General features: G+C 44.7%; 1 protein-coding gene and 1 non-coding gene across 2 annotated transcripts in view; one reads left to right on the top strand and one right to left on the bottom strand.

The window, feature by feature from the left end:
* LOC126278033 (ATP-binding cassette sub-family G member 4-like) overlaps positions 1-25,263 on the bottom strand; it is a 448,565-nt gene that overhangs the window by 91,875 nt on the left and 331,427 nt on the right. The window lies entirely within an intron of this gene.
* Positions 6,019-6,093, top strand: Trnat-ugu (transfer RNA threonine (anticodon UGU)). The gene has a single exon. It is a non-coding gene; the product is annotated as a tRNA-Thr (tRNA).

Raw genomic sequence — 25,263 nt, 5'->3', positions numbered from 1 at the left:
CATTTTTATATTTTCTCCTTTCATCAATTAAATTCAATATTTCTTCTGTTACCCAAGGATTTCTAGCAGCCCTCGTCTTTGTACCTACTTTATCCTCTGCTGCCTTCACTACTACATCCCTCAGAGCTACCCATTCTTCTTCTACTGTATTTCTTTCCCCTATTCCTGTCAATTGTTCCCTTATGCTATCTCTGAAACTCTGTACAACCTCTGGTTCTTTCAGTTTATCCAGGTCCCATCTCCTTAATTTCCCACATTTTTGCAGTTTCTTCAGTTTTAATCTACAGGTCATAACCAATAGATTGTGGTCAGAGTCCACATCTGCCCCTGGAAATGTCTTACAACTTAAAACCTGGTTCCTAAATCTCTGTCTTACCATTATATAATCTATCTGATACCTTTTAGTATCTCCAGGGTTCTTCCACGTATACAACCTTCTTTCGTGATTCTTAAACCAAGTGTTAGCTATGATTAAGTTGTGCTCTGTGCAAAATTCTACTAGGCGGCTTCCTCTTTCATTTCTTAGCCCCAATCCATATTCACCTACTATGTTTCCTTCTCTCCCTTTTCCTACACTCGAATTCCAGTCACCCATTACTATTAAATTTTCGTCTCCCTTCACTATCTGAATAATTTCTTTTATTTCATCGTACATTTCTTCAATTTCTTCATCATCTGCAGAGCTAGTTGGCATATAAACTTGTACTACTGTAGTAGGTGTGGGCTTCGTATCTATCTTGGCCACAATAATGCGTTCACTATGCTGTTTGTAGTAGCTTACCCGCATTCCTATTTTCCTATTCATTATTAAACCTACTCCTGCATTACCCCTATTTGATTTTGTGTTTATAACCCTGTAGTCACCTGACCAGAAGTCTTGTTCCTCCTGCCACCGAACTTCACTAATTCCCACTATATCTAACTTTAACCTATCCATTTCCCTTTTTAAATTTTCTAACCTACCTGCCCGATTAAGGGATCTGACATTCCACGCTCCGATCCGTAGAACGCCAGTTTTCTTTCTCCTGATAACGGCATCCTCCTGAGTAGTCCCCGCCCGGAGATCCGAATGGGGGACTATTTTACCTCCGGAATATTTTACCCAAGAGGATGCCATCATCATTTAATCATACAGTAAAGCTGCATGTCCTCGGGAAAAATTACGGCTGTAGTTTCCCCTTGCTTTCAGCCGTTCGCAGTACCAGCACAGCAAAGCCGTTTTGGTTAATGTTGCAAGGCCAGATCAGTCAATCATCCAGACTGTTGCCCCTGCAACTACTGAAAAGGCTGCTGCCCCTCTTCAGGAACCACACGCTTGTCTGGCCTCTCAACAGATACCCCTCCGTTGTGGTTGCACCTACGGTACGGCCATCTGTATCGCTGAGACACGCAAGCCTCCCCACCAACGGCAAAGTCCATGGTTCATGGGGGGAGGATACAATGCTAGCGGGACCAAATGTAATGTTTAACCTCCGCTCGATTACGAGCATAATCTCATCAGCTAATGACGTCACCCACCACAACCATACTACGTCACGGGCCGGCAGCTGTGGCCGAGCGGTTCTAGGCGCTTCAGTCTGGAACCGCGCGACCGCTACGGTCGCAGGTTCGAATCCTGCCTCGGGCATGGATGTGTGTGAAGTCCTTCGGTTAGTTAGGTTTAAGTAGATCCAAGTGCTAGGGGACTGATGACCTCAGATGTTAAGTCCCATAGTGCTCAGAGCCATTTGAACCATTTTGAACTACGTCACGGCTCACAGCTGTTGGATGACATGAAAGGCTCGAATCCGTATGTAAACAACCAGCGATGAAAACATCGAAGGCTTAGAACAAAAACAACTAATTACGAGTTGGCTGTATGTAGAGTGACCTAATCCCCTCTCGTGCGCATGACTCAATCAGTCGTGTACATGACTTAAACGACAAGATGAAAATGTTTTGTTCGTTAACAAAAATAGTGCATCGAAATATCTCAGTGAGGAACTGAATGCCGTGTATTTCCCGTCTGCTTGTCCGCTTCACTAAGAGAAAGTCGCTACTCGGACTTTCTGAACAACAGTCGACCGACAATTGGAAGATTGAAAAGGCACTTACTCGGTAAATGTTGTCGTCCATCAGTTCTTGCGACAGCGCTCTCACTTACTTGCAACAAAAAAAAAAAAAAAAAAAAAAAAAAAAAAAAAAAAAAAAAAAAACGTTTTGTTCACCACAGTCGTATTAAAACATCTTTTAGTTCTGGCAGATTTGCAGAGCTCTTATTGTACCTGTAAACAGAGAGTAAAAACTGTGGAGCCAAATCACTTTGAACTAAAAGTCTAGCTCTAGTCATTGCATTGTTCAGCACCGATACTGGTGGTCTCGGTTTGAACTATTGAGACAAGCTTCAGTTCTTCGTATCAGTAGTCAAGAAAAAACCTAAATACTCATATTTTATCATTACATATACATCTACATAGCAATTCTGAAATTCTCATTCTAGTGCCCAGCTGAGGGACCATCGAACTAATTTCATTCTAGTTTTCCACTGTTCTACTCTCGAACAGCGCACCGGCTAAACGAACACTTAAATCTATCTCGGTGAGATCTAATTCTCAATAGCTCTCAAAATAATCGACTCTGGTTACTCTGTGGTCTATATAACCTATTAGCGATTAGCGAAAACGGCAATTCATAGCAAATGCTAAATATATATGGGAATTCCATATACATACTAAACCCCCCCCCCCCCCCCCACCACCACCACCACCGGTCTCTGCCCATCTCCTCCTCCTCCTCCCCCCTCTCTGACAGTCTTTCTCTCCTTTCCTTCCTCTCTTTGTGCATCACCTCCTCCATCCTCTCTCTGCCCACATTCTTCTTCCCCCTACGTCCATTTCATCCGCTCCCCTCTCTGTGCTCTTTCGGACGGCAACGAAGAAAACAAAAAAACTCATTGTTGCATGTACAATTTTAGTCTGAAATTATATACAACGAAAAAGAGCATATACGTGAGAAACAATTTGTACATCGATGTACATACCTTGCTTTTGTAGTTCAAACTGACTGCAAGAAACAAAACAAAAGGGCGCATTTTCAAACCACAACACAGAATTTTCTTACTCGCAGTCGGTTCTAAAAGAAAACCTGCAAACGATCTTTGAAAAATATATAGCCTATGTCCATCTGAATGTTTATTGGTTGTCTTGTAAAAAAATCGAAGTAAATCGGTCAAGATCTTTTCGAGATTTTTGCTAGCAACGTTTCCCTTCTCGATATTAGATATGTGTTATATATTTTTCAGAATCAAATCCAGTCGTTCAGTTGCAAATATACATTGAGTGAAAAAAATCGCAACGCCAAGGGGTTGTGCGACATAGACGAAAATTGGTAGGCCTGTTTCTACACCTAAGAGATGAAGATTGTTCATAGTAGTGCAGCTATGAGGATGAAAATCAAGTTTGCTTTAAATACACGCTGCAACGGTCGTGAAAGTTAGCTACCTTTGAGATTATTGAACATATTCTAAGTTCGAATGTATTGAAGTTCCCTGAGGTGGTGCAGGGTTTTCTCGACAAATCAGCACTAAATTGGACAGCATTGCCCTTGCTAAACTCATCTTGCCCATTACTCGCATGGCTTCCTGCAAGCCATGAATGAAGGGCAACAGATCGATATAACATTCCTAGATTTCTGGAAAGCGTTTGATACGGTGCCGCTGTGCAGACTGTTACGGAATAGACTTCTTAAGTAACAGTGCCCAGCACGTTGTCTACGACGGCGAGTGTTCATAAGAGACAAGCGTATCGCCAGGAGCGCCCCGAGAAAGTGTGATAGGATCGCTATTATTCTCTGTATACGTAAGTCATCTGACGGACAGGGTGAGCAGCAATCTGTGGTTGTTTGCCGATGATGCTGTGGTGCACGGGAAGGAGTCGTCCTTGGATCAAATGGTTCAGATGGCTCTGAGCACTATGGGACTTAACATCTGAGGTCATCAGTCCCCTAGACTTAGAACTACTTAAACCTAACTAACCTAAGGACATCACACACATCCATGCCCGAGGCAGGATTCGAACCTGCGACCTTACCAGTCGCGCGGTTCCGGACTGAAGCGCCTACAACAGTCGTCCTTGAACGACTATAGTGGGATACAGGATATAGACAAAATTACTAGTTCGTGTGATGAGTAACAGTTAGCTCCAAGTGCAGAAAAATGTTAGTTACTGCAGATGAACAGGAAATAAGAATCCTGCAGTAATCGAATACAGCATTAATAGTGTGCAAAGCGATATGAACTGGAACGAGCATGTTAAGGATTATAATGAGGAAGGCGACTGGTCGACTTTGGTTTATTGGGAAAGTTCTAGGAAAGTGTGGTTTGTATGTAAAGGAGACCGCATATACCTGTACACTATGTGATCAAAAGTATCCGAATATCTGGCTGAAAATTACGTACAAGATGGTGGTGCCCTCCATCGATAATCCTGGAATTCAATACGGTGTTGGCCCACCCTTAGCGTTGATGACAGCGTCCACTCTCGCAGGCATACGTTCAATCAGGTGCTGGAAGGTTTCTTGGGGAATTGCAGCCCATTCTTTACGGATCGTTGTACTGAGGAGAGGTATCGATGTCGGTTGGTAGTCCTGACACGAAGTCGGCGTTCCAAAACATCCCAAAGGTATTCTATAGGACTCAGGTCAGGACTCTGTGCAGGCCAGTCGATTACAGGGATGTTATGTCATGTAACCACTCCGCCACGGGCCTTGCAGTATGAAAAGGTGCTCGATCGTGTTGAAAGATGCAATCGCCATCCCCGAATTGCTCTTCAGTAGTGGGAGGCACGAAGGTGCTTAAAACATCAAAGTAGGCCTGTGGTGTGATAGTGCCACGCAAAACAACAAGGGGTGCAAGCCCCCTCCATGAAAAACATGACCACAACACAACACCGCCGCTTCCGAATATTACTGTTGGCACTACACATGCTGGCAGATAACGTTCACCGGGCATTCGCCATACCCACACCCTGCCATTGGATCGCCACATTGTGTATCGTCATTCGTCACTCCAAACAACTTTTTTCCACTGTTCAATCGATCAATGCTTACGCTCCTCACACCAAGCGAGGCGTCGTTTGGCATTTACCGGTGTGATGTGTGGCTTATGAGCAGCCGATCGACCAAGATATCCAAGTTTTCTTACCTCCCACAAAACTGTTATAGTACTTGCAGTGGATCCTGATGCAGTTTGGAATTCCTGTGTGATGGTCTGGATAGATGTCTGTCTATTGCAATTTACGGCCCTCTTCAACTGTCTGCGGTCTCTGTCAGTCAACAGACGAGGTCGGCCTGTACAATTTTGTATTGTACGTGCCTCTTCACGTTTCCACTTAACTATCACATCGGAAACAGTGGACCTAGCATTGTTTAGGAGTGTGGAAATCTCGCGTACTGACGTATGACACAAGTGACATCCAATCACCTGACCACGTTCAAAGTTCGTGAGTTCCGCGGGGCACCCCATTCTGCTCTCTCACGATGTCTAATGTCTACTGAGGTCGCTGATATGGAGTACCTGGCAGTAGGTAGCAGCACAATGCAGCTAATATGAAAAACGCATGTCGGGATACTTTTGATCACATAGTGTAGAACAATAGTGCGGCCCGTTCCTGAGTTCTGCTGAAGTATCTGGGATCTCCACCATGTCAGATTAAAGGAAGGCATAGAAGCAATACAAAGCCGGGCTGCCAGACTTTTTACTGGTATGTTTGAGCAACCCGCAGTTATTACGGAGACGTGTCGGGAGTTGAAATGGGAATCCCTGGAGGAAATGTGACTTTTTTTTGGAAGAACGATATCGGGAAAATTTAGAGAAGCGGCATTTGAAGCGGAGTGTAGAACGATCCTTCTGCCGCCAACGAAAATTTCGTGGAAGTACCACGAACGTAAGAGAAATTAGGGCTCGCAAGGAGTCATATAGATAGTCATTTTGCTCTCACTATATTTGATAGTGGAATAGTAGTAGTCGCGCTATTCGTCTGTGCCCTCGGTGGCTCAGATGGATAGAGCGTCTGCCATGTAAGCAGTAGATCCCGGGTTCGAATCCCGGTTGAGGCACACATTTTCAGCTGTCCCCATCGAGGTATATCAACAACAGCTGTCGGCAGCTGAGGGTTAAAATTAATTATCTTTACTCTATGTTAAATATTTCTCGGTGTTGGAATTTTCCGTCAGTTGTTGTTGCGGATTTGTTGTTGGCAATATTAAATGATTCGAACAAACTGCACCATTCATTCAGTGGACACTGGATGGAAAAACGATATACATTTACACAGGACGTCCTTAACCAAAGTACAGCAAGGTGTGCACTGCACAACAGGTTTTTATTTTCAATAGGCTTCCAGCAGAACAGAAAAAACTGACTGATAAACCCCACTTATTCAAATCGAAGTTGAAAGGTTACCTTGGGGGACACTCCTATTGTGTACATGACTTCCTTGCAGTAGATAAGAAGTTCAATGTGTGTGTGTGTGTGTGTGTGTGTGTGTGTGTGTGTGTGTGTGTGTGTGCGTGTCATTCACTACCACTTAGGGTGAATGTAAGAGCTTTGGTTTGGAGTGAGATCCTCCATTCACGTCGCGCTTTGCTAAAACCCCATATTTCATGCGACGATGTCATGCCGTCCTGTCAGGGATGCACGCTAGACTCGCCATGAAATGTGAATGGGGCGCTGAATAGACACTAGTTCCCCGTAAAAGGTCGGTCGATAGACGCTTTTCGGTAGCGATGGTCAGAAATAGTTCCGCGGGTCACGACACACTTCATTCCACAAGACATTGACAGATATCCAGAATGTGATAAAAGTAGCCCGTCCACCTTTAATAAAGTATAGTTTACTCTTTCTTGCGAGCCACAATTTCTCGTATTTTGTTCTTACGGTCCTCACTCGAGGTGAAGGTTGCAGTCAGTAGAACAGTTTTGCAGTCTTGTCGCAAGCTGTGTTTTTCTAAACTTCCTCATCAGCGAAACTTCCTTGCAGATTAAAACTGTGTGCCCGATCGAGACTCGAACTCGGGACCTTTGCCTTTCACCGGCAAGTGCTCTACCATCTGAGCTACCGAAGCACGACTCACGCCCGGTACTCACAGCTTTACTTCTGCCAGTATCTCGTCTCCTACCTTCCAAACTTTACAGAAGCTCTCCTGCAACCCTTGCAGAACTAGCACTCCTGAAAGAAAAGATACTGCGGAGACATGGCTTAGCCACAGCCTGGGAGATGTTTCAGAATGAGATTTTCACTCTGCAGCGGAGTGTGCGCTGATATGAAACTTCCTGGCAGATTAAAACTTTGTGCCCGATCGAGACTCGAACTCGGGACCTTTACCTTTCTCCGGCAAGTGCTCTACCACGTGAGCCACCGAAGCACTGTTGTCGTTGGCAGGAGAGCCAACCGTGTTAGTAAAGGAGGCCGAAATGCACGCGTTTTAGCTCACGCAGGCTGGCGTGAGGTCTGGAACATGACAAGGGAATTAGAATTGAGAAAAACGGACGTAGCTGGTGGAATACTTAACTTTAATCCATTAATGACGAACGTCGCTCTTGACGGTACATGATTTACAATATCAATAGAAACTGATCATGGCGCCTTGCTAGGTCGTAGCAAATAACGTAGCTGAAGGCTATGCTAACTATCGTCTCGGCAAATGAGAGCGTAGAAGTGAGTGAACCATCGCTAGCAAAGTCGGCTGTACAACTGGGGCGAGTGCTAGGAAGTCTCTCTAGACCTGCCGTGTGGCGGCGCTCGGTCTGCAATCACTGATAGTGGCGACACGCAGGTCCGACGTATACTACCGGACCGCGGCCGATTTAAAGGCTACCACCTAGCAAGTGTGGTGTCTGGCGGTGACATCACAAGGACGACTCACGCCTGGTACTCACAGCTTTACTTCTGCTAGTATCTCGGCTCCTACCTTCCTGATCAGCGTTTCGCGGAAATATAGCCTTCTTCCGTCCAAGGATACTCATCTAAACTCACGGACGACTTACGTAACATTCTCGCACTGATCAAATCGACGGGAAAGAAATGTAGGAGCACAACGTTGAATGCGTTGGATGTCTTCTTTTGTAGTATACAGGTTTTGTGCTCCACCACTGAGTATTTCGCCGCCTACAAGATGAATGGTAAAGTGCGATGTGCGGTATAGTATGTACGAGGAGCGTTCCTGGGCGTTTTGACTTTATGGCGCGTCGCAGTATCAGCAGTCTTCATAGCGCTGTGCATTGAATGTGGTTCCACTCTTGAAGAACTCGACGAGCAGAGGGCCCCAGCTGTCGAAGGAGAATGGCATGACCTTACCGGAACCTGTGTGAACTGATTTGAATTTATTTAGCGGGAGAGATGTGGGATGTTTCCACTGCTGACTTTGCCGTATGTCCACGCGGTGTCGGAATGCTGTCGGACGAAATCGTCCTGTTGCACGTCAATGTCCGCCCCCGCAGAACGGGACGAAGGCTACGCTTCAGCGATTTGGTTGGGAAGCACTGCAGCATCCTCCGCACAGCCTCGATCTTTCACGGTGTGGTTTCACGCCTTTCGACCTGACGAAACACATGCGTGTACGTCGGTATCAGTCGAAATAAGAAATGCAAGACTGGCTGCGGTTGTGAATCTGTCAGCGGACGACCGTCTCGTGTCTCTGTGGGATAAAAGTCTGAACGTGTGTCGTGATTACTTTTGAATGGAACCGTTCCATGGCTTCGTTGTGGCCGGTGTTCGGTTTTCATTTGACTGCTCCTCATATTAACGTGTTATGACCTCAGTATACCACATCTATCTCCCTATATTTGTACTTAGTTGGCCTGTGTACACCAGGATATCCGATTTCCGGCGATTTCCAACACATTTCAGTTGAGCACTTCACATTCACTGTGTGTTAGACGTGTGTGTTCAGTATCTATTGTTTTGCCAGTTGGCGCTGTTGGGTTTTTATTCCTGTTTGCTTTGAACTGTAGTGTCTGTATGTAATTTGATACTCGTTCGATTGTTGTGTGTGCATGTGTCATTGTGTATGATAGGAACTGCTCAAGGAAAATAGGATAATTTTGAGTGGAGTGAAATACAATAATATATATTTTTAAAGTGTTTGAGGTGCTGAGGTTAACTTATTATTTAGCATTCTTATTTTCTGCATCTACATACATAACAGAAAACAATAAGCACATTTCTGTCATATTTGCAAACAGCATTAGAAAGAAGCATACGCCAAGGAGTTAGAATGTCAAGATTACAAAGTAGTATACTTAGGGATTACGGGTAAGAATTTCAAAAACTATATGTATCAAAACAGCCATTATGTCTTTGCTGAACACCTAACAAAGCATGAGCGTGAAACATCTAAGATGGAGCAAATTATAAGAATAAACAGTTACAATACATATCTCCTAACATTACTCTGAAACTTTCCATACAAAGGGCCTTCGCAATGAACAAAAAATAAAAAAATGTTCAAATCAATATTATTAACAACTCACTGACCATGTTAGTCATTAAAACAATAACGAAAATATGCAACATAACCAGAGTAAATAATAGCTTAATTTCCCTATCATAGACCATAAAAAATTAAATTAAATAACACAAAAATTTTATTGTAGTACTCAAAATTCTCCCATTTCCTAGACCAGGCCGAAGCACAGTAGATAACACAAGGACACACATAACAAGCAGAAGTGTATCAGACTACATTCAGACGCCACAGCGCAAATGAAACGCTTAAGGAAACCAACATTTCCACTTGGTAACAGTATACACAGTAAGCACACCACCATGCAGTCAAAGTGAAGAGTTGAACTGAAATGTGTTCTAAAACGGCAAAACTGAATGTCCTGGTGTACACACGCCAACTAAATACAACTGCTGGACGACACAGATGGAGTAATCGTAAGTAGACCAAACAGTAATGTAACCTAACGAAGCTTGTGCTTCACAAACGTGTTTCTTACTTAAAAACGAGAAAAAAAACATGTAATTGTAATAGAGTAATATATCTGGAATTATCATTGTAACTATAAGACATCTAGATAAAATCAGTTTATCTACGTATTAGTAAAACCTGACAATAAGAGGATAACACATAATTGTAACATAGTAACATGTCTGGAATCATCATTCTCGTAATTATATATCAGTTTGCCTACGTATTAGTGAAACTGTATCAAAATCCGTACGGTAGTTGTTGAGATTAGCCTTATTATACAGACAGAAGAATGCGGCAGGGGACCTCAGATTTTGTATATAGATATATTTTGTGTATAGATATACACAAACCTCCTTGTCAAACAGTCTATCTACAAATGGAAACATCATCAGAATCTGTACAGTAGTTCACGAGATTAGCTTTCACTTACAGACATTATAAAGCAGCAGTGAACTTTAATTTTATAAAACGATATTGCAGTGCCTGTGTTATTCCGAAGGAACTTCACACCGTCATTCGAAATAACATAGGCACTGCAATATCGTACTTATCCGCCGACACCGGGCAAGAGACTTTCCAGTGAAATGTCTCCCTGTACAGGGACATACATGATGAGTGCACGAGTACAACATGTAGATACATGATTGACGACATACGGAACTTTGTGTCGGGCCGTGGGTCGTGCTCGGATAGCCAAATGGTAAAAAAAGGGGTAAGTTGAGCGCTCTCGATCCATACACGCAACTGAAAATAGATTCCTTGTATTTAATTCGTAATGTGTATAGATTCTGGTCAGGCTTCGCTGTTATCTGGAGTTAGAGTAGGTAGGACGCCTATTTACTGCTATTGCCGCCAGATACTACTTCCTCTCTAGCATTTGAAAAACAATGAGACAAATAGATTTTGTAGTGATCAGCACACAGAAGTGGGTGCTTGTGAATTAATGCTGAAAAACAGTTTCCTTTGAATTGTAACTATGTAGGCCCCACTAGGAAATTTTGAACAATTCATAAGGAATCTGGATTCCTTACTGTGCTATCTGTCAGATGGCAGAAAACAGTTAATAGTCTGACAAATCTTCAATGTATACGTTTTAAGGGATTTTGATAAGAAAAATGACCTGGGAACCTCATTTGGATCAAACTACTTTCTCGCGTTCAGAGTTTGTTCATTCCTGTCGTGAAGCCATAATCCTGTAGGAAACCTTTTCACATGGATCACCTGAGTAGCCGGCCGGAGTGGCCGAGAGGTTCTAGGTGCTTCGGTCTGGAGCCGCTCGCCCGCTACGGTCGCAAGTTCGAATCCTGCCTCGGGCATGGATGTGTGTGATGTCCTTAGGTTTATGTAGTTCTAGGGGACTGATGACCTCAGATGTTAAGTCCCATAGTGCTCAGAGCCATTTGAACCGTTTTTTCACCTGAGTACCAGTGACAGCTTCACCAATGCACTGACCTTTATACCCCGTTTATGCGATACTACCGACATCTGTATATGAGCATATCGCTATCCCGTGACTTACGTCACCTCAGTCTAAGTCGCTGGTATCCAGCTAACGAAATCCTTTCTGGAGCAGAGCAAGGGGAAAGAAAGGGAAATGGGTAGAGCACTGAGGTGTTGCACTGGCGGAAGTTCATTATTTGTGTCGGACCGGAACTCGAACACCGATGATCCGCTTCTCTAGAACAGTGCCTTAACACACTCGGCCACCCGGACAAGCTTCGCATCCGACATTAATTCTCAAATTGGCAGTTTTCCTCGTCCAATTGGTGCAATAGACCCACTCGCAAATCCTTAATTCCTGTAGGGGTTCGAACGAAATCTGTGCACGTGCACCGAAACATATTTGATAGAGCAGTCGCGCTCTATTATATTGATTTAAATGAGTGTTTTTTCTGTAGGACGTTCGGGATGTTGCGTCCTGTACTTCATTTTCTGAAATAAAGGAAGGAACATGTGCGACAGTCAGACAACACTACGTTACATTAACAAAAAGTGTTGCTAGCCTTACGCTGCAGTTTGACAAGCAGATAATCATAAATCTAACTGTGACTTCCTTCTGAAATTTGCAAACAAAGCGTCGCTGTCTCTTTGTATGTCTCGCAACTCTGTTATTTACTGTTTACTGTTTCGCCCATAGTCGCCTTGGGTTCTCTTTTTCTGCCCTCTTTTATCAGAATAAACGCAGAACAAACTGCAGTGAAGGAAAAGAATGTATAACAGACTGCTTGCACAGCGAGGCAATCTGTGGACACTAGAATACGCATGTGTACGAGCGTTTCTTCTATTAATTAATTTGCAAGCGCTTTTGTTGGCGTGAGTCATCTATTGAGCGGGAGGAAAGAGCCACAATGTGGACATGCTTTAAGGCAAAGACGTGGAAACTACGATACGAGGGATACAATACTGAGCGGACTGAGACGTTTAAGTGTCACGAAGAAGAAAAAAGTGCACACAATAAAAATCTCTCTAACTATATTGATAAATGTATTGTTGGAAAGCACTTTTTGCGATATGGTGAAAAATACAAAGAAACATCGAACTCCACAACTTTTGTTTCTCAGAATTTGTTTTCAAGACCAGTAAGAAAACTGAGAATATTGTCCTGTTTGGGGATTCTGTTTTAAAAGGAGTCGGAATAAAAGAGTTATCATATGCGAATGAAACAAGGTAATTTCGAACTCGCCACACTGCAGCCTGGGAAAAATAAAACTGACCCAGAAAGTACATTGGCATGCAAAACTGAAGGAAAAAAGTGACTTTGACATGATGTGTCACTGCAAAATACACTGAAGAGCCAAAGAAACTGGTACACGTGCCTAATATCGTGCAGGCCCCCGCGAGCACGCAAAAGTGCCGCAACACGACGTGGCATGGACTCGACTAACGTCTGAAGTAGCACTGGAGGGAACTGACACCGTGAATCCTGCAGGTCTATCCATGAATCCGTAAGAGTGCAATGGGATGGGGATCTCTTCTGAACAGCACGTTGCATGGCATCCAGATATGTGATTGTTCAATTTCTCCAGGCGTATTGTATGACAAAATAAATCTCGGGTGAACAGCCTGGTATGAGTGTGTATAGGACACAATATTTCGGCAATCGACCACGTTACCATCATCAGGTGCACTGATGTACTGACCGGCGGCGGACAGGCACGAGGTATATATAGGAGAATCGCCCTCCCGCTCCTCCCTCAGGCGCTTCCTATGAGTCGGTGCGGTCCGCGCCCCGCGCGCGGTCCATGTATAGCTTCCGTTCTCCCGCCGTCTGGGAGCTGCGTCCTAGGTCTTCTCGTTCAGGAGGGTCGGCCGGCATCGCTCTCGTCATTCTTCCCTTCTCCTCCGAAGTCAGTACACTCTGGGAAATATTCTTCCTATATATACACGGCGCCGGCCCGGTCAGTACATCAGCGCACCTGATGATGCCAACGTGGTCGATTGCCGAAATATTGTGTCCTATGAACACTCATACCAGGCTGTTCACCCGAGATTTATTTCATCCCAGATATGCTCAACAATGTTGATGTATGGGAAGTTTGGTGGCCAGCGGAAATGCTTAAACTCAGAAGAGTGTTTCTGGAGCTACTCTGTAGCAATTCTGGACGTCTGGGGTGTCGCACTGCCCTGCTGGAATTTGCCCAACTGTGCCGGAATGCACAATGGACATGAAAGGATGCAGGTGATCAGGCACGATGCTTACGTACGTGTCACCTGTCAGAGTGGGCCTTCGTCTCCGACAGCCCATATATGATGTTTCGTTGAATGGTTCGCACGCTGACACTTGTTCATGGCCCAGCACTGAAATCTGCAGAAATTTGCCGGCCGCAATGGTCTCGCGGTTCTAGGGGCTTCAGTCCGGAGCCGCGCGATTGCAGGTTCGAATCCTGCCTCGGGCATGGATGTGTGTGATGTCCTTAGGTTAGTTAGGTTTAAGTAGTTCTAAGTTCTAGGGGACTGATGACCACAGCAGTTGAGCCCCATAGTGCTCAGAGCCATTTGAACCATTTTTTTTTTTGCTCAGAGCCATCTGAACCATTTTTTTCTGCATAAATTTGCGGAACGGTTGCGCTCCTGTCACCTTGAACGATTCCCTTCAGTCGTAGTTGGTCCCGTTCTGGCAGGATCTCTTTCCGGCCGCAGCGATGTCGCAGATTTGATGTTTCACCGAATTCCTGATATTCACGGTACACTCGGTCGTACGGGAAAATCCCCATTTCATCGCCACCTCGCAGATGCTATGTCCCATCGCTTGTGCGCCCACTATAAAACCACGTCGAAATTCAGTTAAATCTTGATAACCTGCCACTGTAGCAGCAGTAACCGACCTAACAACTGCTCCAGACACTTATTGTCTTACATAGGCATTGACGACCGCAGCGCCGTATGCTGCCTGTTTACATATCTCTTTATTTGAATACGCACGTTTATACCAGTTTCGTTGGCGCTTCAGTGTGATTCGATGAAACTTGGAGCCTATGTAGAAAGAACTGCTAAAGCATAGTACAGAACGTAACTGAAGGAAACACGCAATGAGACTAACGGAAATGACACTTTTATTCAAGGACAATATTTACATTGAAGCCAACGCCATTTCTGACGGTCCTCTGGACATTACAAATGGCGGAACGTGGTTCTTAACAGAATGTTAGATTACCACGGATGGCAATGCTTGCTCTTCAACATGCTTTCATGCTAGTTACAGCGTTTCTAACGAGTTATTACGGTAGGAAGTTCCGTACCTCCACCATTGGGGTTGACAGCAGATGTTGGATGGTCGTCAGTGCATATGGAGGTGCTGCAGCGCGTCTTCCCAGCGCAACCCACGCGTGCTCAGTGGCATTTTAGACGAGGGAACGGACACTCAGCGAGTATCCTCCACCTTCACAGTTCGATGCGGTCGCTCAATATCAATCACAAAAATGATGCCAGGGCGCAATGTGCACCTGCAAAGATGAACACCGGGAAGGAGTATAGTGTTACAATCACGTGACCGGTGAGCGTAACGTGTTCAGACATTTGGAAGCAAGTACGCCGACGCTACATTATGCCTCACGATCTCATAACACCTGGACCATCAAGCTGATCATGTTGAACGAAAGTCTTGGATGCAGTACGTATTATCATCTCCCACGGTATGAGGATATGTCTAGAATCGCATCTCACGCTGACAATGCTCCAACCACCCCTCTCTGATCGCGTCCATGCGCTCTCAGCACCATCGCAAACGGTGCCGCCGACGTGTGGGTGCCAAATTGGAGACAACGTACTGGTCCTGGGGCAAAGAGACCAGCCCAGCCCCATGCAGTCCTCGTGCCACAGTGGAGCATGATATCGCCTGCCTTACAGTACAGTCAAATTTGCTTGCGATTGCTCCCGCTCTTTGGCGTGGGTCCGCTCTTTCCTGTTGCACAATGCACCCGTCATCTGCTGCTGTAGTTGGCCGTTGTTGACCACTTTCTTTCTTCCGGACAGTATGCCCGCTGTTCGGAACGCTCCCAATGCACGTGAGCAGTACCAAATTTCTGGGATACACTTGTACTCTTCACCCGTCTTCCGCCTTTCCGATGATTTTTCCATGTGTGACGTCATCCAGATGTTGTCCCTGGGCCTTGTTGTAATGTCGAACACCACCACACTGCGCCATAGCTGCTCTACGATCAACACACACTGTCTTTTCTATTTCCTTCAACGGCCCTGTGTTGCGGGACCAGCCCCCATCTGGCACTGTAGTCACACTGACCTCACGCCATGAGACTTCCAACATTTTGAGCACCACAGAGAGGCCTCTGGCAACATGTTGCAGCACTGTCATTCATTTCCACCAAGTGGTTAAAGTAACATAATACACTGAAGCACCAAAGAAACTGCTATAGTCACGCGTATTCAAATACAGAGATATGTAAACAGGCAGAATTCGGCGCTGCTATCAGCAACGCCTGTATACGACAACAAGTGTCTGGTGCAGTTATTAGATTGGTTACTGGTGCTACAACGGTAGCTTATCAAGACTTAATTGAGTTTGAACGTGGTGTTATAGTCGGCGCACGAACGGTGGGATACAGCATCTCCGATAGAACATCAAATCTCCGACATCGCTGTGGCAGGAAAAAGATCTAGCAAGAACGGAACCAATAACGACTGAAGAGAATCGTTCAACATGACAGAAGTGCAACCCTTCCGCAAATCGCTGCAGATATCAATGCTGGGCCATCAACAAGTGTAATCGTGCGAACCATTTAACGAAACATTATCGATATGAGGTCACGGAGCCAAAGACCCACTTGTATAGCCTTGACGACTCCACGACACAAAACTTTACGCCTCGCCTGGGCCCGACGACATCGATATTATACTGTTGATGACTGGAAACGTGTTGCCTGGTCGGACAAGTCTCGTTTCAAATTGTATCGAGCGTTTGGACGTGTACAGGTATGGAGACAACCTCATGAATCGTAGGACTCTGCATGTCAGCAGGAGACTGTTCAAGCTGGTGGAGGCTCTATAATTGTGTGGGGCGCGTGCATTTGGAGTGATATGAGACCCCTGACACGTACGTAAGCATCCTGTATGATCACCTGCATCTGTTCATATCCATTATGCATTCCGACAGACTTGGGCAATTCCAGGAGGGCAGTGCAATATACCACATATCCCGAATTGCTACAGAGCTGCTGCAGAATACTATTCTCAGTATGAACACTTCCGCTGACCACCAGACTCCCCAGAGGAGAACATAATTGAGCATATTTGGGATGTCTTGCAACGCACTTTTCAGAAGAGATCTCCACGCCACGTGCTTTTACGGATTTATGGACAACCTCCAGCACTACTTCAGACATTCGTCCAGTCCATGCCATGTCGTGTTGCGGCACTTCTGCGTGCTTGCGGGTGCCCTACGCGATATTAGGCAGGTGTACCAGCTTCTTTGGCTCTTCAGTGTATATCATCTTCTCGTCCTCAAGATTTGTAGAGTAGTGTATTTCTTGCATTTTATGTTAGGCAACACAACTTACATCATCTGAACGCACTGCCCAGGATGGAAGTTGCGTTGCCTATCTTAAGGTGCATGAAATATTTTCTGGGCCAGTTTTATTTTTGTCACCCTGTTAATTACGTTTTATATGAAAGAAACATAAAGCATCAAAATTAAAAGATCCCATGGTTTATTCAGACACAATGGACAGTGAATAAATGTTGTAGTGTAATGTCTGCAAGCAGTACTGCCAAGCAAAATTGCCAGGGAGTGACATGTTGTATTATGCACTGGACTGATGTACTAACGTGAATCACGTGTCACTGCTCGACTTGTAAGAACACTGGGGAATACGCCATTACTGCCTCCCCCTCCTTGTTTCTCGGGTGTAAAAACTACAGTATTGGCACTTAGACTGGGTCTTCATATCACCTTAGCAGTTAGTACTAAATTCACAGAATTTTTTTTGTCCGTTAATGAGTCGACATCAAATAAATTCACTAACGTTGAAATAGCGAGCCAGTAGACTGGTTTTTGCGAGACAAGGCACAGAGAATAAAGTAAGTATTTTCAGCTATTGTACAGACAGACATTAAAGCATTTCTAAAATTAACGACCAAATTACTGAACGATTAAAATAGTCATCCGGTTCTACTTGCAGGTTGCATATCTAATGACTTGCAGGGGCATCAAAATTTTTATTTTCAGAATTTCATGTAATTATTGACAGAATTTAAAAATCAGAGGTGCCGTCGCAATCTACTCGTTAAGAAGTTTAATCTTTGGTTAAAGGTTTAACACATTAAGACAAGCGTTTAAGTTAAAAACTGTGTCTATGTCTTAAGACAGTGCAAATTACCTAGATTATATTCAGCCAGTATTTAGGAATGAGAGCAGTTTGCAACTTCCAATAAATTTTACTCATAATTTCAAACTTTTTCGATTTTTTTTCTCCCGGACGACACCCACAAAACAATGAAAGGGAAAAAATATATCGCTTGCTACATTTTCACGTTCATGCAATAAAAGTCAAGCATCAGGCATGACGTTTTAATTTATTACTTCTTTACTACTGATTCTATTCGCAAACCATTTTGCAGATGGTATGTAAATATATCAATGAATGTAGCTGCAAAATTAAATCGGTGTACGACAGTTTGTCTATGGGTGAATGAATAATCCGAAACTAACAAAACCAACATAACTAAGGTTTTGCGTCATCAACCATAAAAGTTTTAATGATTAACGTGAAATATTTAATACGTTAACGAACTTTTTATCCAGTTTCTAAGCGGTTTCACACATGCGAGTTTGATTTGATAACATTATCGTAAAGACTAAGCTCTAATAGCTGCTGAAGAATATACTCATTCATATTCCAGTACACTGAAATAATACTATTTTAATTTGGCGCTGCCATTATTACTTCCCTATGGCCGTGATATTGGTTCGAATTTCAATCCATTTAATACCTCCCAAAGTAAAACGTGATTTTCTAATTTGGAGTAACATATAACCCACGGTAACGAATTAATTCTGCGGAGCTCCGTTTTAATGTGGATATCGATACACGCAATGGCTTTTCGGATTCATTACGAGAGGTAAACATGAGCGATGAGCCTGAATTCCAGCGTATCTGTGTTTCGAGAGGAGCCAATAATAATTAGAACTGTATTTCGGTGAATCAGTCATGGGGAAATTATTGGCGACGGGCGATCTCTGTTTCGACGCTTTTAGTGAGCAGTAGACCTTTCTACAACTGCCACGACATCTATACATTATACAAGGGCCTGCATGTTTCGGTACAGTGTTAAGTGTGTAGGAAATCATTTCTCACTCACCATGTTTCATATTTTCTTAAGCTAAATACATCGTCTTAGCAGAAGTATAAGATGATCAAGAAACTAAGTTCAGTATGGTTTGCTCATAGATGTAACCTTCACTGCGATGATACGCAAACGTAAATTGTAGTACATATATTACTTTCGTTCTATACTGCGTTATACAGGGTGAACATAAATATAACAGATAGAATGCAGGGACGGATTCCTGACTGGAAGTGGAGGGAAAGAAAGCCCTATGAACATGTTTCCGGAAATGCTTTGTTTTGACGGTAGATGGCACTAACGAATGAAAGTTACTCTGATCACGTGCCGTGTATTACTTGTGTGCTGGAGGCAGTGTCACTGACGGCACGTACTGTAAGCAACAGAATGGACCCATATTCACACCGGTAGCAAGCAAAGATGGTGTTTGTGTACGGCCAAGAAGATGGAAACAGTCGAGAGGCAGCACGGCTATAATAAAACAAGTATCCTCACAGGCATCAACCACATCACACAACATTTCAAACGCCTTTTGGGCGTTTGTGTAATCACGGGTTCTTTCGGACAAACGTATAGGGAGGCTGCGGACTGTGTGTACATCAGAATTGGCGGACTGTGTTCTGCAAGATATTGAGACAAGCCCCAGAACAAGTTCTAGGGAAGTAGTTCGGCAGCGTGGTGTAAGCCAAAGTACGATCATGTGTATCCTGCATACGATAGCTACTATCCATATCACCTGCAGTCCCATGGAGGCCACGCTGAATATATGTTGTGACGTGAGTGCGATGCATCTCTGTACAGTGTTCATGGACGATTTGTTATCTTTGCAAGTACACCGTCCATTTCCGGACACATGTACAGAGGACATGCTTTCCTCCATTCCCAATCAGAAATCCGTCCCTCCAGTTTATCCGTTTTATTAGTGTTAACCCTGTGTACGAATCATTTGAGGATTTACAGGGTGTCCGAGAAATGTTGCGACGAACTTCGAGGGGTTGCAGTGGGTGTTTTGAGGAACACATATAGTAGAGAAACTCGCGTCCGGAGTCAAACGCGAGGAATGGCAGTATTGCAGAAACTAGATAACCGAGGATCTTGCAAATACGTCTTCCAATATACTACAATCGTTAAAATCACTTTTCACTAGCCGGCTTCTTTGGCCGAGCGGTTCTAGGCGCTTCAGTCTGGAACCGCGATGCTGCTAAGGTCGCAGGTTCGAAATCTGCCTCGGGCATGGATGTATGTGATGTCCTTAGGTTAGTTTGGTTTAAGTAATTCTAAGTTCTAGGGGATTGATGACCTCAGATGTTAAGTCCCATAGTGCTCAGAGCCATTGGAACCATTTGATCTTTTCACTACATATAAAACTTAATGACATTTCTAATAAGTAATAAGCAGCAGTTTCAGATGGAGTGCAATCTACATAAGAAATACATGTTGGCTGTGCCTACTTCTCGTAGGTTGAGAAGGTAGTTTTGGTTTCTTGTGTCTTGAAGCATGCTCTTTCTTATCTAACTGAAATAAATGTCGTCCACCGTTCATGTAAGGGTTAGGTTGTGCCTAAATGAAAGTAAGGGTTGGTATCTAACAGCGGGTCCTGATAGGTTGCTCTATTTATGGTACCTGATATTCGGCGGTAGTTTATACAAACAGATGTTCTAACTTTTATTCCGGATGCCTCACTTCCAGTATCTGAGAGACAAAGACATTGGGCCACTGATGAGTAAACCATACTAAACAGCCACAACAATAGAAGTGGCTCTAAGTGGTTTCAAAAAACGTGGGATCTGTCCTTGTGACCCCTGGTTTTTTCATCTGTGGCTTTTTCTCCTTGACAATCCGCAGTAAATCATGATATAGCATCAGAAGCTACTGCTGGACCATTATCGATTGCAGTTAATAGAAGAAGGTCTGCTTTTGAAATCAGCTCCCCTCCTTTACTTCCACCATCAAACCCAAAACCAAGAACAGGAAAAGCAGTAGTGTTGATGTAATCTCCTTTTAAAAATGCTTTGTGTCAGTCCCTAACTAAATGGGATAACAAAGCAAGTACCAAGACTACGAGAAAGACGCCACCTTCGTCAGGTCCTTTTGCAGAGGCTTAAATCGGTGTATCTGACAGACCTTCAACATTTAGGGCTACCAAACGGAAGGTCATTGTAAGGAAGAACCAGAGAGCTACGAAGTAGCAGAATTATGGTGAGCAAGACTCAGACTGATGCATTGACGAAACCGTGTTGAGAGCCTCATTGTCTGAATGTGAAGAAGACGAGGAGTGTATGTACCATGAGCAATCCTGCTCAACTGCTAAGGGCTTTGGTTGCTTTCGCTGTTGTCATGAGCTTTGTGCAGGTGTCGACGATGATATTTCGAAAGATTTTAAATGCGACTTCTGTATCGAAAAGCACAAAGAATGAACATTTTCTATTAATGGCTGAAATGTCTGCAGAGTAATCGGCAGTTGTGCAGCGCTCTTCCATTTGAAGCGACATTTTGATGCGAATCAATGCGGTGCTACGAATTCATTAAAATTTGTTTACTTACAACCCGTAATTAGGAAACTCGGAAACCCGAAATCAGGAACGATTCTTTCCGAAGCTAAAAAATACATGTTCCAGTTCTTTGACCTACTATTACAGAATGAGAAAAGATTAGGGAGATTTTGGCAGGGGTAGTATTTTTCCATTCTTGAAAAAGTGCTCGTTTACCGGTAATCTTAAATTCAGAAACGGTACCTAATAATAAGGCGCTCCGCGCTACGCTGTGAAGAAACCTCCATTACATTTGCAGGAGCGAAATTTAGTACACCGGGCTATCACGTCTGGCAAGAATGACTGTCATCCGCGTGGACAACGTGTCGCATTCAGCGTGGATGAGAGATACAGCTACGTTATTCCATGCAGTGTCATCTCTGTGCCAGAGTTCATCAACTGTCGAGTAGTGGCATGCAAGTATCTGGGGAACCTATGGCCTGATGTTTTTGTGGACGGAGAATGTGCTGGCTGGGGCAGCTGTCATATACCATCTGTCTGGATGTGAGTCAGGACAGCACGGGCAACATGCTGTCTCCTATTAACCTGTTGAGAAATAGAAAACCAGTATTAAGGAAAGAAGGGAAAACTGAATAATGTAAAAAGTTTATAGAGGGACCACAAAAGGAAAAATGTTAGAGCAAAGGAAGAGGACTTAGAAGAAGATGAGAAGGGAGATACGATACTACAGGAAGAATATGACGGAGCACTGAAATGCCTAAGCCGAAAACGGGTCTTGTAGTAGACGACGTTCCGTCTTAACTACTGACATCCTTGGGAGAGCCAGCCATGACGAAACTATTCCACCTGGTGAGCGGGACGAGCGAGACAGGCGAAATACCATCAGACTTCAAGAAGGATATATTACTTCCAATTCCAATAAAAGCAGGTGTTGACAGGTGTGAATACTGCGGGACCTTTAGTTTAGTAAGTAATAGTTGTAAAAAGGTGACACGAATTTTTATGGAATACCGGGAGGATCAGTTCGGATTCAGCAGATATGTTGGAACACGTGTGGTAATACTGACTTTAGGACTTCCGTTAGAAGATAGATTAAGAAAAGGAAAACCAATGTTTGTATACGGTACAATCACATTAATGTGGCCGCCGTCAATGTTCGACGCCAACACATACAATAACCACTCGCATACGGCAGGTGGCACCATTAGCAGAGCACGGTATGGACGGGGGAGGGGGGGGGGGGGCGGTAGACAGTGCAGTCGTTGTAATGCGGAGACGGAGCGATTTTCTGACGTCCAAAAGGCACACTCATTAGCTTCCGGTTCAAGAGTCGAAGCATTTCTGAATCAAATTACAATGAAATAAACACCCTTAGCTGCTTACAGGCGTTGAGATACGTCAACGGGGACAGATGAAAATGTGTGCCCCGACCGGGACTCGAACCAGGGATCTCCTGCTTACATGGCAGACGCTCTATCGATCTGAGCCACCGAGGACACAGAGTATAGCGCGACTGCAGGGATATATCTCTGGCACGCATCCCGCGAAACCCACATTCTCAACGCATCGTCCCGCACTACATGAATAGTGCCGCCGCCCATTATTTGAATTTCGGGTGGATCGAGTTCAGATGTTCTAGAAAGGCATTCAAATTCTCCCTACCATGAGGCCAAACAACAAAGGTGTCGTCAACACATCTAAAGAAATAGGCGGGTTTCAAAGGCGCCGACGCCAATGCACGTTCCTCGAAGTTTTCCATAAACAAATATGAAATCACAGGAGACGACGGACTACCCATCGCAACTCCATCTGTCTGCTCATAATTCTGACAATTGAATAAAAACTAAGTGGATGACAACGCATGCCGAAAGAGATTAGTAAATTCAACACCAATTAACCGCTACGAATCAGACAGAGGAACTCGAGTGAAGAGAGAAACCACATCGAAACTCACTAATTAGTGGTTAGGAGGAAAGGTTATGGATCATTGGGACACGCAGTCTACAGGAAACATACTCACACCGACTTGTACTTACAGGCTAATACTTGTCACCATCCGGCTCAGCGTGAAGGGGTACTTAGTACCTTGGTACACAGGGCACATGTCGTTTCTGACGCTGAGACTTTGTCAGCTGAGCTGTCCCATCTTGAAGTTGCGTTTCGTCAAAATAGTTATAGTGATAGACAGACTGAATGTGCGTAGAATAGTTAGGAAGAAACCAGGAGTCTTAAGACAGTCTTCACTGGAAGAGGCCGCTATTAAGAACATCCTCCCTCAGACGCCGCTGGCACCGACATGGTTCATAGATTCTCGATTCCCGAAACACATGCGCTACAAGACGCCACCGTTTCCTGCGCATGTTCCCCGACACTAATGTGGGACATGATCACAATGCACACGGACACATGCCGCACAACGGTTTGGCATACTATGGATCAGGTGGTCGAGCAGCTGCTCGGATGTAGCCTGCCATTGTTGCACCAGTGCCTGTGGGAGTTCCTGAAGTGTCGATGGGGTTTGAAGACGTGCAGCGGCATGTCGACCGAGAGCATTCCAGACGTGCTCGATGGGCTTTAGGTCTGGAAAACTGGCAGGCCACTCCATTCGCCTTATATCTTCTATTTCAACGTACTCCTCCATGAGGGCAGTTCGGTGGGGCTGTGCGTTATCATCCATCAGGAGGAATTTGGGACCCACTGCACCCCTGCAAAGGCGGACATACTGGTACAAAATGACGTCCCGGCACACCTTACCTGTTACTGTTCCTCTGTCAAAGACATGCAGAGGTGTACGTGCACTAGTCATAATCCCACCTCACACCATCAAACGATGACCTCCATACAGGTCCCTTTCAAGGACATTAAGGGGTTGGTATCGGGTTCCTGGCTCACGCCAGATGAAAACCAGGCGAGAATCACTGTTCAAACTATACCTGGACTCGTCCGTGAACATAAAATGGGACCACTGTTCCAATGACCCTGTACTGTGTTCTTGACACCAGGCTTTCAAATGGTTAAAATGGCTCTGAGCACTATGGGACTTAACATCTGAGGTCATCAGTCCCTTAGAACTTAGAACTACTTAAACCTAACTAGCCTAAGGACATCACACAGTTCCAAGCTCGAAGCAGGATTCGAACCTGCGACCGTAGCAGTCGCGCGGTTCCGGACTGAAGCGCCTAGAACCGCTCGGCCGCCGCGGCCGGCGACACCATGCTTTACGGGCTCTCCTATGACCAGGGGTCAGTGGAATGCACCTTACACGTCTCCGGGCGAATAAACCATAACTGTTCCGTCGTCTGTAGACTGTGTGTCTTGAGACAACTGTTCCAGTGGCTGCTGTGAAGTCCCGAGCAAGCCTACCTGCAGTACAACTGTTCCAGTGGCTGCTGTGATGTCCCGAGCAAGCCTACCTGCAGTACTCCGTGGCCGTCTGCGGCACTGATGGTGTAACAGCGGTCGTCTTGTGGTGTTGTACACCGCGGATGTCCTATACTGTAGCGCTTGGACACGTTTCCTCTCTGCTGGAACCGTTGCCATAATCTTGAGCTCGCACTTTGTGCTACGACCAGCTGTGTCTGACCGGCCCCCAGTCGCCCTAGTATTCTACCCCTTATAACGACATCACTATGTGTTCCTTGAGCCATTTTCAACACACAGTCACCATTAGCACGTCTGAAAAAACGTCAGAATACTTACTCGCTGCACCTTACTCTGACATGCATCAACACACCTATGGGTATGTGGACTGCTGCCAGCGCCACCGTGCGACTGCCACAGGTCAAATGCATCGCATGGTCATACCCCGAGCTTATTTTAACCGGCAAACCACCCACCAGAGCGATGTTTCACCATGTATCAGCATTATCCTTAATTTATGAGCGTGAGTGTACATTTAGATCCATCGACAATGCGCATATGTTCCAGGTGTGTGTGACCAATGCTTGTGATACAATCGGAATGGAGCCAGCTGTATTTGAAAGAGTGCCTGGTATACAGTGAAGAAGGACTCAGGGATG

This window comes from Schistocerca gregaria, chromosome 6 (assembly GCF_023897955.1).
Source record: "Schistocerca gregaria isolate iqSchGreg1 chromosome 6, iqSchGreg1.2, whole genome shotgun sequence".
NCBI classification, from domain to species: Eukaryota; Metazoa; Arthropoda; class Insecta; order Orthoptera; family Acrididae; genus Schistocerca; species Schistocerca gregaria.
The sequence above is the reverse complement of the archived record's forward strand: the minus strand, read 5'-3'. Positions and strand labels throughout refer to the sequence as shown.